Here is a 12,934-nt window from a genome sequence, read left to right on the forward strand (position 1 = left end):
CTATGACACCACTCTGAAAATTCCTATTTGGAACCTTTATTTTTAAAATGCCCCTATTATGGATTTTTGAAAATTACCTTTCATGCAGTGTGTAACACAGCTCTAAGTGAATGAAAATATCCTGCAAAGTTTTAAATCTGAAAGTGCACCGTCTATAAAGTTATTGTCTGTTGTTGTTGTAAGAAGGAGTAGACTCTGAATAATTGAAACGAGTCGTTTTTAAAACGAATCTTAAACTGTTTCATGTTGACATCAATGTGAAACACTAGCATATTGCCCGTCCACTTTTTGCCACTAGGTGCCGCTTTTGGAGCGTTAAAAATAGCTGTTTTCCCGGTAATGGCTGTACACAAAGAAGCAATGCTCACAGTCACAAAGACAAAGAGTTTGTCATTAATCGCTATATGAATTTATTATACATGAGATAATCATGAGTTCAAATGATTGGTCAGCAGGCCTTGCCATGACATTTCATTGAGGAAACATAACAGTAGAAGACTTGTTGAAGTATTTGAAAACCAGCAATTTAGATGTTTGAATGCATCTGCTGATTCTTTACTATGACAATGTTCCATATGTTAATAACTTTAAAGTGCTGAATGTGCATTCTAGGAACACTTCCTTCTCTGTCTGGCTTGACTAAAGAAATCGTATGTAGGCACAATTGATATTTGTCTAGAAAATTAAACTTAAACAGCATGTAAGCAGAAGTTCGGATGAAAAGTTTGTTTAAATCTTGATGAACTTACATTCAATCAAGGTCCAAACTTTCCTCTGCTAGTGTAGGTGAACCAAGTATTTTATGACTCAAGATCAAATCTAATGTAAACCTGGAATTAAATGCAAAGATGAGGAATTTAAATAAATAATTAAATATATTTATTTTACATTTATATTTGCTCATTTGGCAGACACTTTTATCCAAAGTTACAAACCTTATTTATATTTTATAATTTTTAAATATTTTTTATTCATTCATTCATTCATTCTATCTTATTTCTTTATTCAATCTTGTTTACTTATTTGTTAACATCTTGTTTAATATTAAAAGAAGGATGTGAAATTTAAATAAATAATTAAAAGCAGTAAAATTCCTTTTATTTATTTAATATTCATTTGTATTTCATTTGCATTTTATTAGAAGTTCTATTTATGTTTTATTATAATTGCATTTATTACATTTTTATTTATTCAGATTTGTATTTATTTATTAGAATTGTTTAAAATATTAGAATCAGAAACAATATTAAGGTTTTTATATCTATTTTCTGTTGATTGATTGAAAAAGCATTTAACATAGTTAGTTTTTTTATTTATTAGAATTGTATTTGTTAATTTTTTTTATTTATTCACAATTTTTTATTTATTGCATTTTTATTATATGCATGTGTGTTGTTGCATTTCTGTACCGGTATAAAGGTCTAAAACTCATAATTTACATCTCCATCATCCATATGTAGCTCACAATCAACAAGTGCATAATTACCTCTTGTTTGGATAGATGTTGTTAGAAGTTTTAGGTACTTTCCCCCGGTGACCGTCCTGGCTCAGTCAAGTTCGGACCACTTGGTCAATTTCTATTTTGTCTGACCTTTTCTTCTCGTTCCTGTTAGAGGACCGGTCAGGAAATTGCATATCGGATAGGTTGGGACCTAATCCTTCAGTGTGTGTGTGTGTTTAGTTTTTGTTCAAAGTTTCATTTATTTGTTAGAATTTATTAAAATATTAGAAATAGAATATATATTTATTCATCTAATTTTATATTTTTTATTGATTGATTGATTGATTGATTGAAAAAGCATTTAACATATTTATTTATTTTTTTCTCTCTATCAATCCTTCAGCCTACTTGTAGAAATGTCTGGAGGGCCCACTGCCAGAGCTCCTGCAGCTGAGACCCCGTCGGCATCAGGTGAGGAGGAAGAGGATGAGGGAGACTAGTGCAGTTCATTTACATAAAAAAGAGTTCACTACTGTTGGGAAAACACTGAGATTTGATGCTTTCAGGAGATGTAAACGCTTTCTCCTCTCATTCACAGACATGCTTCTGACGGTTCATTCCGTCGACCTCCTGGAATCCAAGGATGGGCCGAACCGACGCGAGCATCACACAGACGCTTACTTCAGCGACAACCTGATCATCCGCAGAGGACAGACCTTCCAGATGTGGATCGAGTTCTCCAGACCCTTCAACCCAAAATCTGACAGTCTGCAGCTGCAGCTGAAGTTAGGTGAGTGAGCTGCGTTCACACAACCTGTTTGACAACAGTCATTATTTTTCCATTTCAACTCACGAGGTGCTCAGAAATGACTCAATTTTACCTTTAAAATCTTAATTTGACACATACTAAAAGGTCAGACATCTCAGCAAGATAACAAGTACAAGCACCTCTGATAGTACGTTTTTTTTTTTGAATAATTGGATTTAGGGATGTGTTGAGCAACATTTCTCTACAGATAGCTGTGAAAACATCTACAATCAGAATTACTGTTAAAATCAGTAGCAGAAGAACCTAAATCAGAAAGAAATCAGCAGAATCAGCACAAAATTAAAATCAAAATCTGGGGTATTAATAGTTAAATAAAACTAAAACAATGAAAAAAAAAATAAAATAAATTAAAAAAAACTTTGTTGATAAATAAATAGAATAATAAGCTGGAATAAATAAAATGTTTACAATTTTTATTGAACTTATTTTATTTCAGCTACTATAATAATGCAACATTTCTCATTTTGTATACTTCAACTTGCTGCTGTATTAAATAACTAAAACTGAAATATAAATGAATACAAACTATATACGCATATTTAAAAAACAAAAATGATAAAATGACTAAAACTTTAACTAAAATAAAATTAAATATATAAAAACTAATACAAATAAAAACTAATTCAGGATTGCAATATTACTTTTATAATAGTATCAAATTAAGATACTATTATAAAAATAAGTATTATAAAAATAGTTTCAAAATCAGAATTAAATTAGAATCAGAAATAAAATCAGTATCAGAGGAGCAACTTGAATTAAAATAATCAGCCCATATCATATGCATTCAGTATTAAAAAAAAAAAAAAAAAAATCAGAACCACAATCATAATCAGGCAATTAGGTGCATTTAAAATTATTTGATCTTGTTTTAACTGGTGTTTTGTTGGATATCTATGTGGAAGCTCATAAAACATGCAGTTTTTTCGTGCTATGTTTTTCATCTGGATTCATTTGTGATGGATGTGAGTCATGAAGTGCTTGGGTTTTGACCAGGACTAGTGATTATGTGACCTAATCCGTCTAATCCAGCTGCTCCTTGAGTCTCCTTTCTTAATGGATCTCCAGCCGAGTCACTGACAGATGATTCAATTGAAGCTAAATCATTAAGATGTGTTCTTCTGACAGTGGGTTTCCATGTCTTTGTTGTGTTTTTGACACAGAGCCTATCTTCAGCAGTAGCACTGGGATTCACATCTCTGTCCCGTTAGTGGACATCCTGGAAGACGGCCGCTGGGAGATGAAGATCGTGGAGCAGGAAGACAAACGTGTGCGGCTGGCGGTCAACACACTTCCCACCGCCTCCATCGGCTGCTACAAGGTGACGGTGGAGTCTTTCTCACCGAAGGGCAAGCTGCTGTTCCCCTGCAGCCCCAACGATTTATACATGCTCTTCAACCCCTGGTGTGAAGGTACAGAGTCAATGCAGGACAATCACACTCACTTTTCCCTCATTTGCATTAATGAAGTAGCACTACATTCATCTGTCTTTCCTCAGATGATGCCGTGTATCTGGATGACGAATCAGAAAGGAAAGAGTATATCCTGAATAGCATGGGCAGAATTTACTACGGAACCGAGCAGCAAATTGGAACCAGAACATGGAATTTTGCCCAGGTGTGGAAACAGTGATTTTTATTATTATTTTTATTATTATAGTTTGAATTTGCAAATAATAAAAATAATAATTATTATTGTTATGCTATTATTTTATCAGTTTGAACAGATCTGTTATTATCTATAATTGTATTATTGTTGTTGTTGTTGTTGTAATGATTATTATTGTTTTTAAATGTATTTATCGTTATTATTATTATGCATTTTATAGTTTTGAACAGATTCTATTATTATCTATAATTCTATGATGTAATATGATGATGATGATGATGATTAGTAGTAGTAGTAATAGTATCTTCATTATTATTATTGTTGTTGTGAATATTGTTTTTATTAATTAAATGTATTATTATTATGCATTTTATCGGTTTGAACAGATTCTATTATTATCTATATTTCTATAATTATTATTATTATTGTTGTTGCTATTATTATTATTATTATTATTATTATTATTAATTTCATCATCATCATCATCATCATCATCATCAATATCATCGTCATCGTCATCATTGCCATGCAATTGTTTTTCATATTTATTATCATCTATAAATCTAATAATTAAGTAATAAGAACAATAATAATAATGGAAATAACAAATAATAATAGTAACAACAATAACAATAACAATAAACAAAAACAAATTAACAATAACAATAATATTAATTATTTTTATTATTAATATAATAAAATTATTTCAATTGATCAATTCCATTATTATGATTTTTTGTTTTATTTTGCATTTGTTTTATCAGTTTGAACAGGATATCCTGGAAGCGTGTCTGTTCATTTTGGAGAGAGGTCAGGTTGCTATGACTGAATGGAGAGATCCAGTGATCGTGTCCAGAATGGTATCTGCTCTGGTGAGTCACATTCACATGGATTCATAAGAAATCATGTATATGATTTGAGAAGGTGAATTACAGTAGCCAGCATGTGGTAGTTTTAGGTTCATGCGAACCTTTTGTGTTCATACAGGACACAAAACAACATGTAGACTGTCTTTCTTGTGAGGAACAGAAAAGTGATTAAAGAGCTGAAAAGCACCTGTTTTTGAGAAGTTTTTCTGTTCTTCTGTGACAGGTGAACTCCAACGATGACTACGGTGTTCTGATGGGTAACTGGAAGGACAGCTATGAGGGTGGGACGTCTCCCACCGCCTGGAGCGGCAGCGGTGATATCCTGAGACAGTATTACAGCTCAGGAAGCCTGTCAAATTCGCCCAGTGCTGGGTCTATGCAGGAGTCACCAATACCGGTATGTTTGGATTTCTCTTTTATCACTCTATTAAAAATACATTTCTATCATGTTTTAGGAAGAAAATGTTATCTAAATAACATTCTCTCTCAGTGTTAAGATGTCTTGGTATTCCCACCGCTGTGTGACCAACTTCAACTCGGCTCACGACACGGACCTTTCCTTGACCACAGACATTTATATTGATGAGAAGCTGGAAATCATCAAAGACAAGACCAGCGATTCTGTCTGGTACGATATTTTATTGTCATTAATGGCATCAGTTTCAGGTTTATGTTATACTTAGTCTCTCTGATCAGCAAAACTTATGCTTGGAAGACTATAAATTCAATGTTGACGATCAATGAACTGACAGTTCTCATATACAGCCATCATTACTGACACTTTACATTAACATGATATCAGGGTTATTATATTTCACTGAAAGTAAAACCATAAAAAATCACTTGAAATACAATAAATGTTAACAAAAAATAACATAACTATGCTTTATGTCATAGTTATATCAACATTTCTATTTTTTTAGTTTGACTTGAAGTACTAAAATGACAATCTGAAATAAAATTAATCAAAAACTTTATAGACATATTAAAAAAAAAAAACAACAATTAAAAATTACAAAAAACACACAAAACTCATTTTAAATATTTATAAAAGCTATAATATTATATTATTGAAATTATAGTTATATTACCATTACTATTACTTCTTTGGGTGCTAATAAATATGTTCATTAAACTAATATTTAACAAACAAAAAAATAATAATAACCTAGCATGAAAAATGGCTAGCTTTAGAACATTAAGCAATAACTTAATTTCTTGAAATTTCTTGGAATATAGAAATGTATCATCAGTTATTATTTAAAGTTATTTTTTTAGTATATTTGCTAAATGTTTATTTAATAATTTCCTGCAAACTGCCCTTATAATATTTAGATGATTGTTTTTTTTTTTTTTTTTTTTTTTAAGGTAAAGTGCCTCAATTCACTATTTGTAAGAAGAAGAAAAAAAACCTTTCAGGTCTTGTTTTAGGCCTATTCAGCTTTATTTTTGCAAATTGCAGACCAACAATAAACGCTTTCAATAAACTTTCTCTGTAGGAACTTCCACGTGTGGAACGAGTCCTGGATGAGCCGTCCGGACCTCCCTGCTGGTTACGGCGGGTGGCAGGTGGTGGACGCGACCCCTCAGGAGCCCAGCCAGGGTTCGTACCGCTGCGGTCCCACTTCTGTCTCCGCTGTCCGCAACGGACAAGTCAACCTGAAATTCGACACTCCGTTTGTCTTTGCCGAAGTGAGTGTTTCATATGAACCTCTTCTCACCCTCATTTGTGTCTGGTGACATTTTGAACTTTGCACTTTATTCAGAACATCTTCTGAAAGGCTGAAATGACTTCACTGTGTGTCTCAGGTGAACAGTGATAAGATCTACTGGCAGAAGAAACCCGATGGAAGCTTCAGTCAGGTTAATGTGGAGAAGAGCTCCATCGGTCAGTGCATCAGTACTAAAGCTGTAGGATCTGATGCTCGTGTGGACATCACACACCTCTACAAATACCCAGAAGGTAAGAAAATACTTTCATCTGGTCCAAAATTGTACTGAAAATCTGAAATTGTATTTAATCATTTTAGTATTTCAAGTTGAACTAAAATATGAAATTACTAGCTGAAATTATTATTTTTTTTATTTTTAGGGCCCGAGCACCGATGGTGTGAGGACCCTGTTGGAATTGCTTTGTTTATTATTTTATTTTATTTCAATTAACATTTATTTCATTTCAAGTCAATAAAAATATTTTCATGGTTTTAGTTTTAGTTTTAGTTAAGGATAATATCACTGATGCAAGAAATCCAACTCAAAGTGATTTACAATAATAACAACATTACAACAAGCACAGTACTTCACATAAAAACAGATAATATACCACATAATATATGAACTTAAAATGCACAGAATTCATGACAAAATCTTAAAATTAAAAACTAATTCATAAAATACCCTTACAAAAATTAACCATGGTTTTTTCTCCAGATAAAAAAAGGGTTACTATAGTTAAACCATAGTAACCACAAATTAAATATGGTTTTGCTTCACTAACCATAGTTAAACCATGGTATTAAAATTGTGAATATATATGGTAATCAATATGCCAAAAAACATGGTTACTACACTTTTTACTATAATAAAACGATGGTTAATTTTCATAAGGGTAGGAAACTGAAAATTAGAAAACATTGGAAGCAGCAATTTATGTTGATAACTTGAGTTGGATCCCTATGTAAGCAGCACACTTTGGAACAATGGGTTTAGAGATAATACTCCAAAAAAGCAGCAGCTCACACTCCTCTTTTCTGTTTAATCATGTCCGTCAGGTTCATGGGAGGAGCGCACTGCCGTGGAAAGGGCCAGTCGCTTGGCTCCAAACCGACTTTGTATCCGTCCCCACTGGCAATGACGTGAGCGTTGAGATCGTCATGGACGGGGCAGGGCCTCGTATCGGTGAAGATGCCAAACTCTCCATTGTTCTGAAGAACAAAAGCTCAAGTCAGCGCACGGCCAGTCTGCTGTATGAGGTGATGGTCATGTACTACACCGGCGTGCTGAAAAATACTGTGAAGAAGGACCAGATTCCTCTCACCCTTAAACCGCAAGAGAGTGAGTGGAGTTTTACAGTCCCACCAGAGACGTTTTTCTGGTTATTGTGCCCCAAAATGTCTGAATTAGTTGCTGCATTTCTCAAAAATCACTTGATGATGAGACGTGCTTGTAGTTGGTGTTCAATTTAATTCACAAATTGTACCTTTATACCCTTAAAAGAACATATATGTGCCTTATTTACCTCTAAAAGGTGCAAATTAGTACCTCAGAGTCATAATATGTACCCCCAAGGTACTTCTTTGAATTTTTTAGGTGTAAATAAGGAAAACAAGTTAAGATGATAAGATGTTGTGCATCTAAAAGTGGTAATGTTTACTTTTAAATAGAATATTTCTGTATATGAACAACAATTTGATCAACTTTATGGATTATGGATCCCAGTTAATGTTAATGTTGCATCTGTTTTCCTTAAATTTAGTGTTTTTTAGAGGAAAACACATACACACAAAACAAAACAAAGTACTCAAGCTGGTGCACATGTTTGAGGGATTAATTGAATTTGCAGTCCTGTTTGAGATTATGGGCAGTGAGCAAAATGGACTGGAGTACTGTGCAAAATTACCTTGAAATATTTCATTATAATCATTAATGCCATGTTCCTTTTCTCTCCCTTCAGCCAAGACTATTCCTTTGACTCTGCAGTATAAAGAGTACATGAACCATCTGGTGGACCAGGGCGCTCTGATGCTCGCGGTCACCGGACGGGTCAACGAGACCCAACAGATTCTGGCCACACAGTTCAACTTCAGGCTGCACACCAGACCTCATCATCACTGTCGTCGGTGATCCTCTAGTCTTTATCTAGGACGTTTAACAAGCACAAAACTTTCTTATATCTTTCTTACTGTCAAATCTGTTGATGTTTAACCTGGTTCAGTGCATCTAAAAGTACCATTTGAATTACAAATGAGGAATGCAAATGAGATTTGAGAATTAAGTGTCCTTCATTTAAAAAATCTACATCCTTTGATTGTGTTTTGACTGTTTCAGCCTCAAGGGGACGCTGTGGTGGGTAAAGAGTTGACAGTCAAGATCACGTTCCAGAACCCACTGTCACAAGTGTTGAGGAATGTTTTGTTCCGTATAGAAGGATTGGGAATGCAGAGTGTCAGAAAGATTGCGTATGGGTAAGTCTTTCAGTGTTTAAGAGCATTTTGTGGTGCGACATGCATGCACTTTAAATTTGCTTCATGTGTGTGAGCTGCACTTCAATAAATATGAGTGAAATGAGTGAAAAGCTTCCAGAAAGTCTATAATCTATTTGTGTTTCTCAGTGATGTGGATAAGCATGCGACGGTTACACTAACGGAGAAGTTTGTTCCCACCGTCGCTGGTCCTCAGAAGCTCCTGGCATCGATGGACTGCCGTCTGCTCACTCAAGTGCACGGAGTCGCTGATATTGTGGTCAAACCAAAGTAAAAAGCACTGTCATTGTGAAGCCTGCTAAAGCTCTCAGTTATCTTGAGGATATAAGAATATTTACAAAATGAAATGGTCATTTAGAGTAAAAAAAAAAAAATCAATAATCAAGTACGTTGATATGAAACTCATGTAAATCAACAATAAAGATATTTCATGCTTTATTCATATCCTGTCTGTCTGGGTTTGTTTGTGTGTTGATTTCAAATATCTACAGTATATCTCAGAAATTGATTGTACCATTATTTAGTCTTGTGACATCAGTGTTTAAATGTTCAATCTCTGTTTGTTCTTATTTTTCATCTCTTTTTTTAAGTTCTTATTTAACTCTTTTTTTAGCCTTGGGTGTAGGATTGATTTTGATATAGGTGGGGACATAAGAGCATTTTTGCATTGATAGACTTTTGACCACAGTTTTGTGTAATCTAAAGGGTTTATTTATAGCTATGGTAGCAAACATTCATAAAGAGAGCTTTTTATGTTAGCATAAAAATATTATCAGACAATAATTACAAAATATTGATTATGTAAAACCAACAACATTACAGCAGCGGGTTTAAAGATCTTTTCTTTGGATTGTTTACTCAAAAGAGAATATAGGCCTAGCAAAATATAACTTACTTAATTTGTGTTTCCTGCTAGCTAAATTTCACATATATAAACAAACATTTAATAGATCTAAACCTCTCTTTATTATATTATACAAATGGTAATTAATACAAAACACTAAAACACTTTTACTATAATAAAGCCATCTCTCTTTTTCGCTCTGTTTTCTTTGTTTTGTTTTTATAACTGTACTGCTTTAATGGTTTCATGTTTTGTGCTGTTAAATAAAGAAAGAAAGAACGTTACGCGCTCCAAAGTTCTGATCTAAATTAAATGATTCGTGAACTCACTCAAAAGTTTCGATATAATCAAATGATTAGCGATACGTGCTCCAAAGTTCGATCTGAATCAAATAATTTGCGAAAGTCCCGATAATGATTCGCGAACCATAATTTCAGATCAGGTCTTCGTAAGTGCGTTTCACGAATCTTCACAAATCTTCAATTTGACTGATTCTAAAAGCTCCATTTCACCCATACAAGCTTTTTAAAATCATTACAAGCGATGCTGAAGCGAAAATGAATAGATCTTTTGACCTGTTTTTTGCTAGTGAGTTTGAGTTTGAATCAATTGGATCCTCCTTTTTTTTTTTATGCGTTCAGCCATGTTTGACTGTCAGTACTACTACTACTGGCTTAGTTTGCTAATTTCATGACATTAAACGCATGATGTTTACAAATAAGATATTGTAATATTTTGTAATAAATGATAGTATATATTAAGTAGTAGATAGAAGTTCATATTTAAGTTGTATGATAGTCTATATAGAGTGATAGTCTATGTAAAAAGAGCAGAGAAGCAGATGAACACAGAACCTATTTAATATAATTTAAGCCATGTAGCTACAGTTTGTTTTTGTTTTTGTTGTCCTTGTCATTTGCTGTCTTATGCAGCGCTATGACCCCAGAAGAACACTGTTTCGTTTCTCTGTGTACAGGATGTATAAACAAAATGACAATAATCTCTGACTCTGACTGACTGACTCTTAGCTCTGGACGCTGTGCTTAGTGTGGATACTGGAAAAGCTGAACACGAAGCCTGGGCTCACCCTGCTAAAAAAACAAAAAAACAATAGAAGCCCAATAGAAACCATCACAGAAATTCTAATAGTTTCCATTAAAATACCATTATAAATTAGTTTTTTTCCAGTAAAACCATTACAAAATTCCTTTTTGTAGTGTGTTTTGGGCATTTTTTCCAATAGGATTTAACATCCCACCAATAGAATCCATCACATACCAGTAGACACCATGGTTTCCATTAAAACCAATACAATTCCCATTATAACCAATAAAACCATTACATTTTCTATTGTGTTTTGGGCAGGGTTCTATTGTTTTTTTCAGCAGGGGTATTAAATGCAATTAACAACTCACCAATATTACATATGAAGTATGTGGTCTTTTATTAATTTGCAGGTGTATATTACAGCGTTGTGTTTACTTTATGTAGAGCTTGTGTAAACGGGCCAACCTCAGACAGCAGTCTTTTATGTTTCATTAAAAATGTACACAAATAAAACTAATCCGAGATCAAGTAAAAGACACACCTTGGTTAATGAAATTACGTGACTTTAGCAATTTGAAACTCTTCGAACCCCTGTTCCGAAACAAATGATTCACAAAGGTTTTCCAACGCTGCTGTGATTGTGGACCATAGTCCCAATAGGTGGCAGTAATGTCCGATTTTGTAGTTTAAACTCCTCTGTAAAGGAAACGAAGCAGCAGCAGCAGACATTTTTACAGTTCAGACAGTGCTAGTTTCGAAGAAACCCGCATAATTTTAAGAATAGCACGTTTAAAATGGAAAAATGGTAAATGAAGGATATAATATATCTGTCCATGCTGGATATTGATGGTTTCATTACGTAAATCTTTCAGCAGAAGGGAGGCGTCACTGATGGAGAGAGACAAAAACTGAGCAGAGAGGTTTGTAACTTACATGAAAAGATTCATAATCCCGAATGACTGTGTGTGCTTGTCTTTTCAGTTTTCCTTTCTTTCCGCTGAACTCCTTAAATTGATCCATTGATTCCATTCTCACGTTTCAAACCGTTTTCAACTGGCTTTGCTTCAAGATCTGTTTATACCCAGTGCAAACCAGTACAAAACTTGTTCAATAAATAAAAATGAACATAAATGTCCTTAAGATTAAACATTGGCACACTTCGTTGCAGACTGAAACCAGTATTTGCTAAGAAAATATTGTAAGTGCTAGTAGAAGCTTTAAGCATTCCTGTCAGACATAATGACGAACATGGCTCCAACAACAACAACAAAATGTTTCTTGCTTTTTGTACATCCTGTCTGCCAGCAGTTTCTGTTCTTTAAAATAGTTTTTTTTTTTTTTTTTATCTTAATAGGAGCGGCAGTCATTATATAAATTTATTGCCACTGTGATTCTTTGTTTCTTAGGAGATGGAAAAGGATCCAGTGGGTGTGACTGATGGAACAGATTCAGCCTGGAGCATCAGAGATCAGCTTTCTGAACGGAGATCCAGAAACACACAGGACTCAGAGATCAGCCTCAGTTTACTTTGTTACACTGACACTCAAGAGAGTGTGTGTGACAGTCATGAATCTACCGATCAAATCTCCACAGAGTCTTTGGGTTCAGACTGTAATGCTGAAGAAGAGCAGACACCACTTAAGATGTGTTCAGTGAAGCTAGAGGACTGCAGGAACCTAACGGAGATGAAAAGAGAAACCACAGCTGATGAAGAACTAAGCGATGATGAGAGTCATGAGAGTCCATACTGGAGAGAAGCCTTTCCTGTGCCCTCAATGTGGAAAGAGTTTCAGTTTTAAACTATATCTTAAGAATCACCTGAAAATTCATACTGGAGAGAAACCGTACACATGCACTGAGTGTGGGAGGATTTTCTCTAAAGAGGACACCTTGACACGCATGATATCTCACACCGGAGAGAAGCCTTATACGTGCAATGAGTGTGGAAAGAGTTTCACACGCCAAGGAAGACTTAATATTCACATGAGAACTCACACTGGAGAGAAGCCGTTCACGTGCCCTCAGTGTGAGAAGAGTTTCATTGGTAAACATTACCTTAAGGATCACCTAAAAGTTCACACTGGAGAGAAACCG

The 12,934-nt window shown here is 34.3% G+C and overlaps 1 pseudogene; it reads left to right on the top strand.

Annotated features, from left to right (window-relative positions):
• Positions 1-1,849: 1,849 nt before the first annotated feature.
• LOC131535604 (protein-glutamine gamma-glutamyltransferase K-like) lies at positions 1,850-12,639 on the top strand (annotated as a pseudogene).
• The last annotated feature ends 295 nt before the right edge of the window (positions 12,640-12,934 follow it).

This window comes from Onychostoma macrolepis, unplaced genomic scaffold, assembly GCF_012432095.1.
Source record: "Onychostoma macrolepis isolate SWU-2019 unplaced genomic scaffold, ASM1243209v1 Scaffold43, whole genome shotgun sequence".
Lineage (NCBI taxonomy): Eukaryota > Metazoa > Chordata > Actinopteri > Cypriniformes > Cyprinidae > Onychostoma > Onychostoma macrolepis.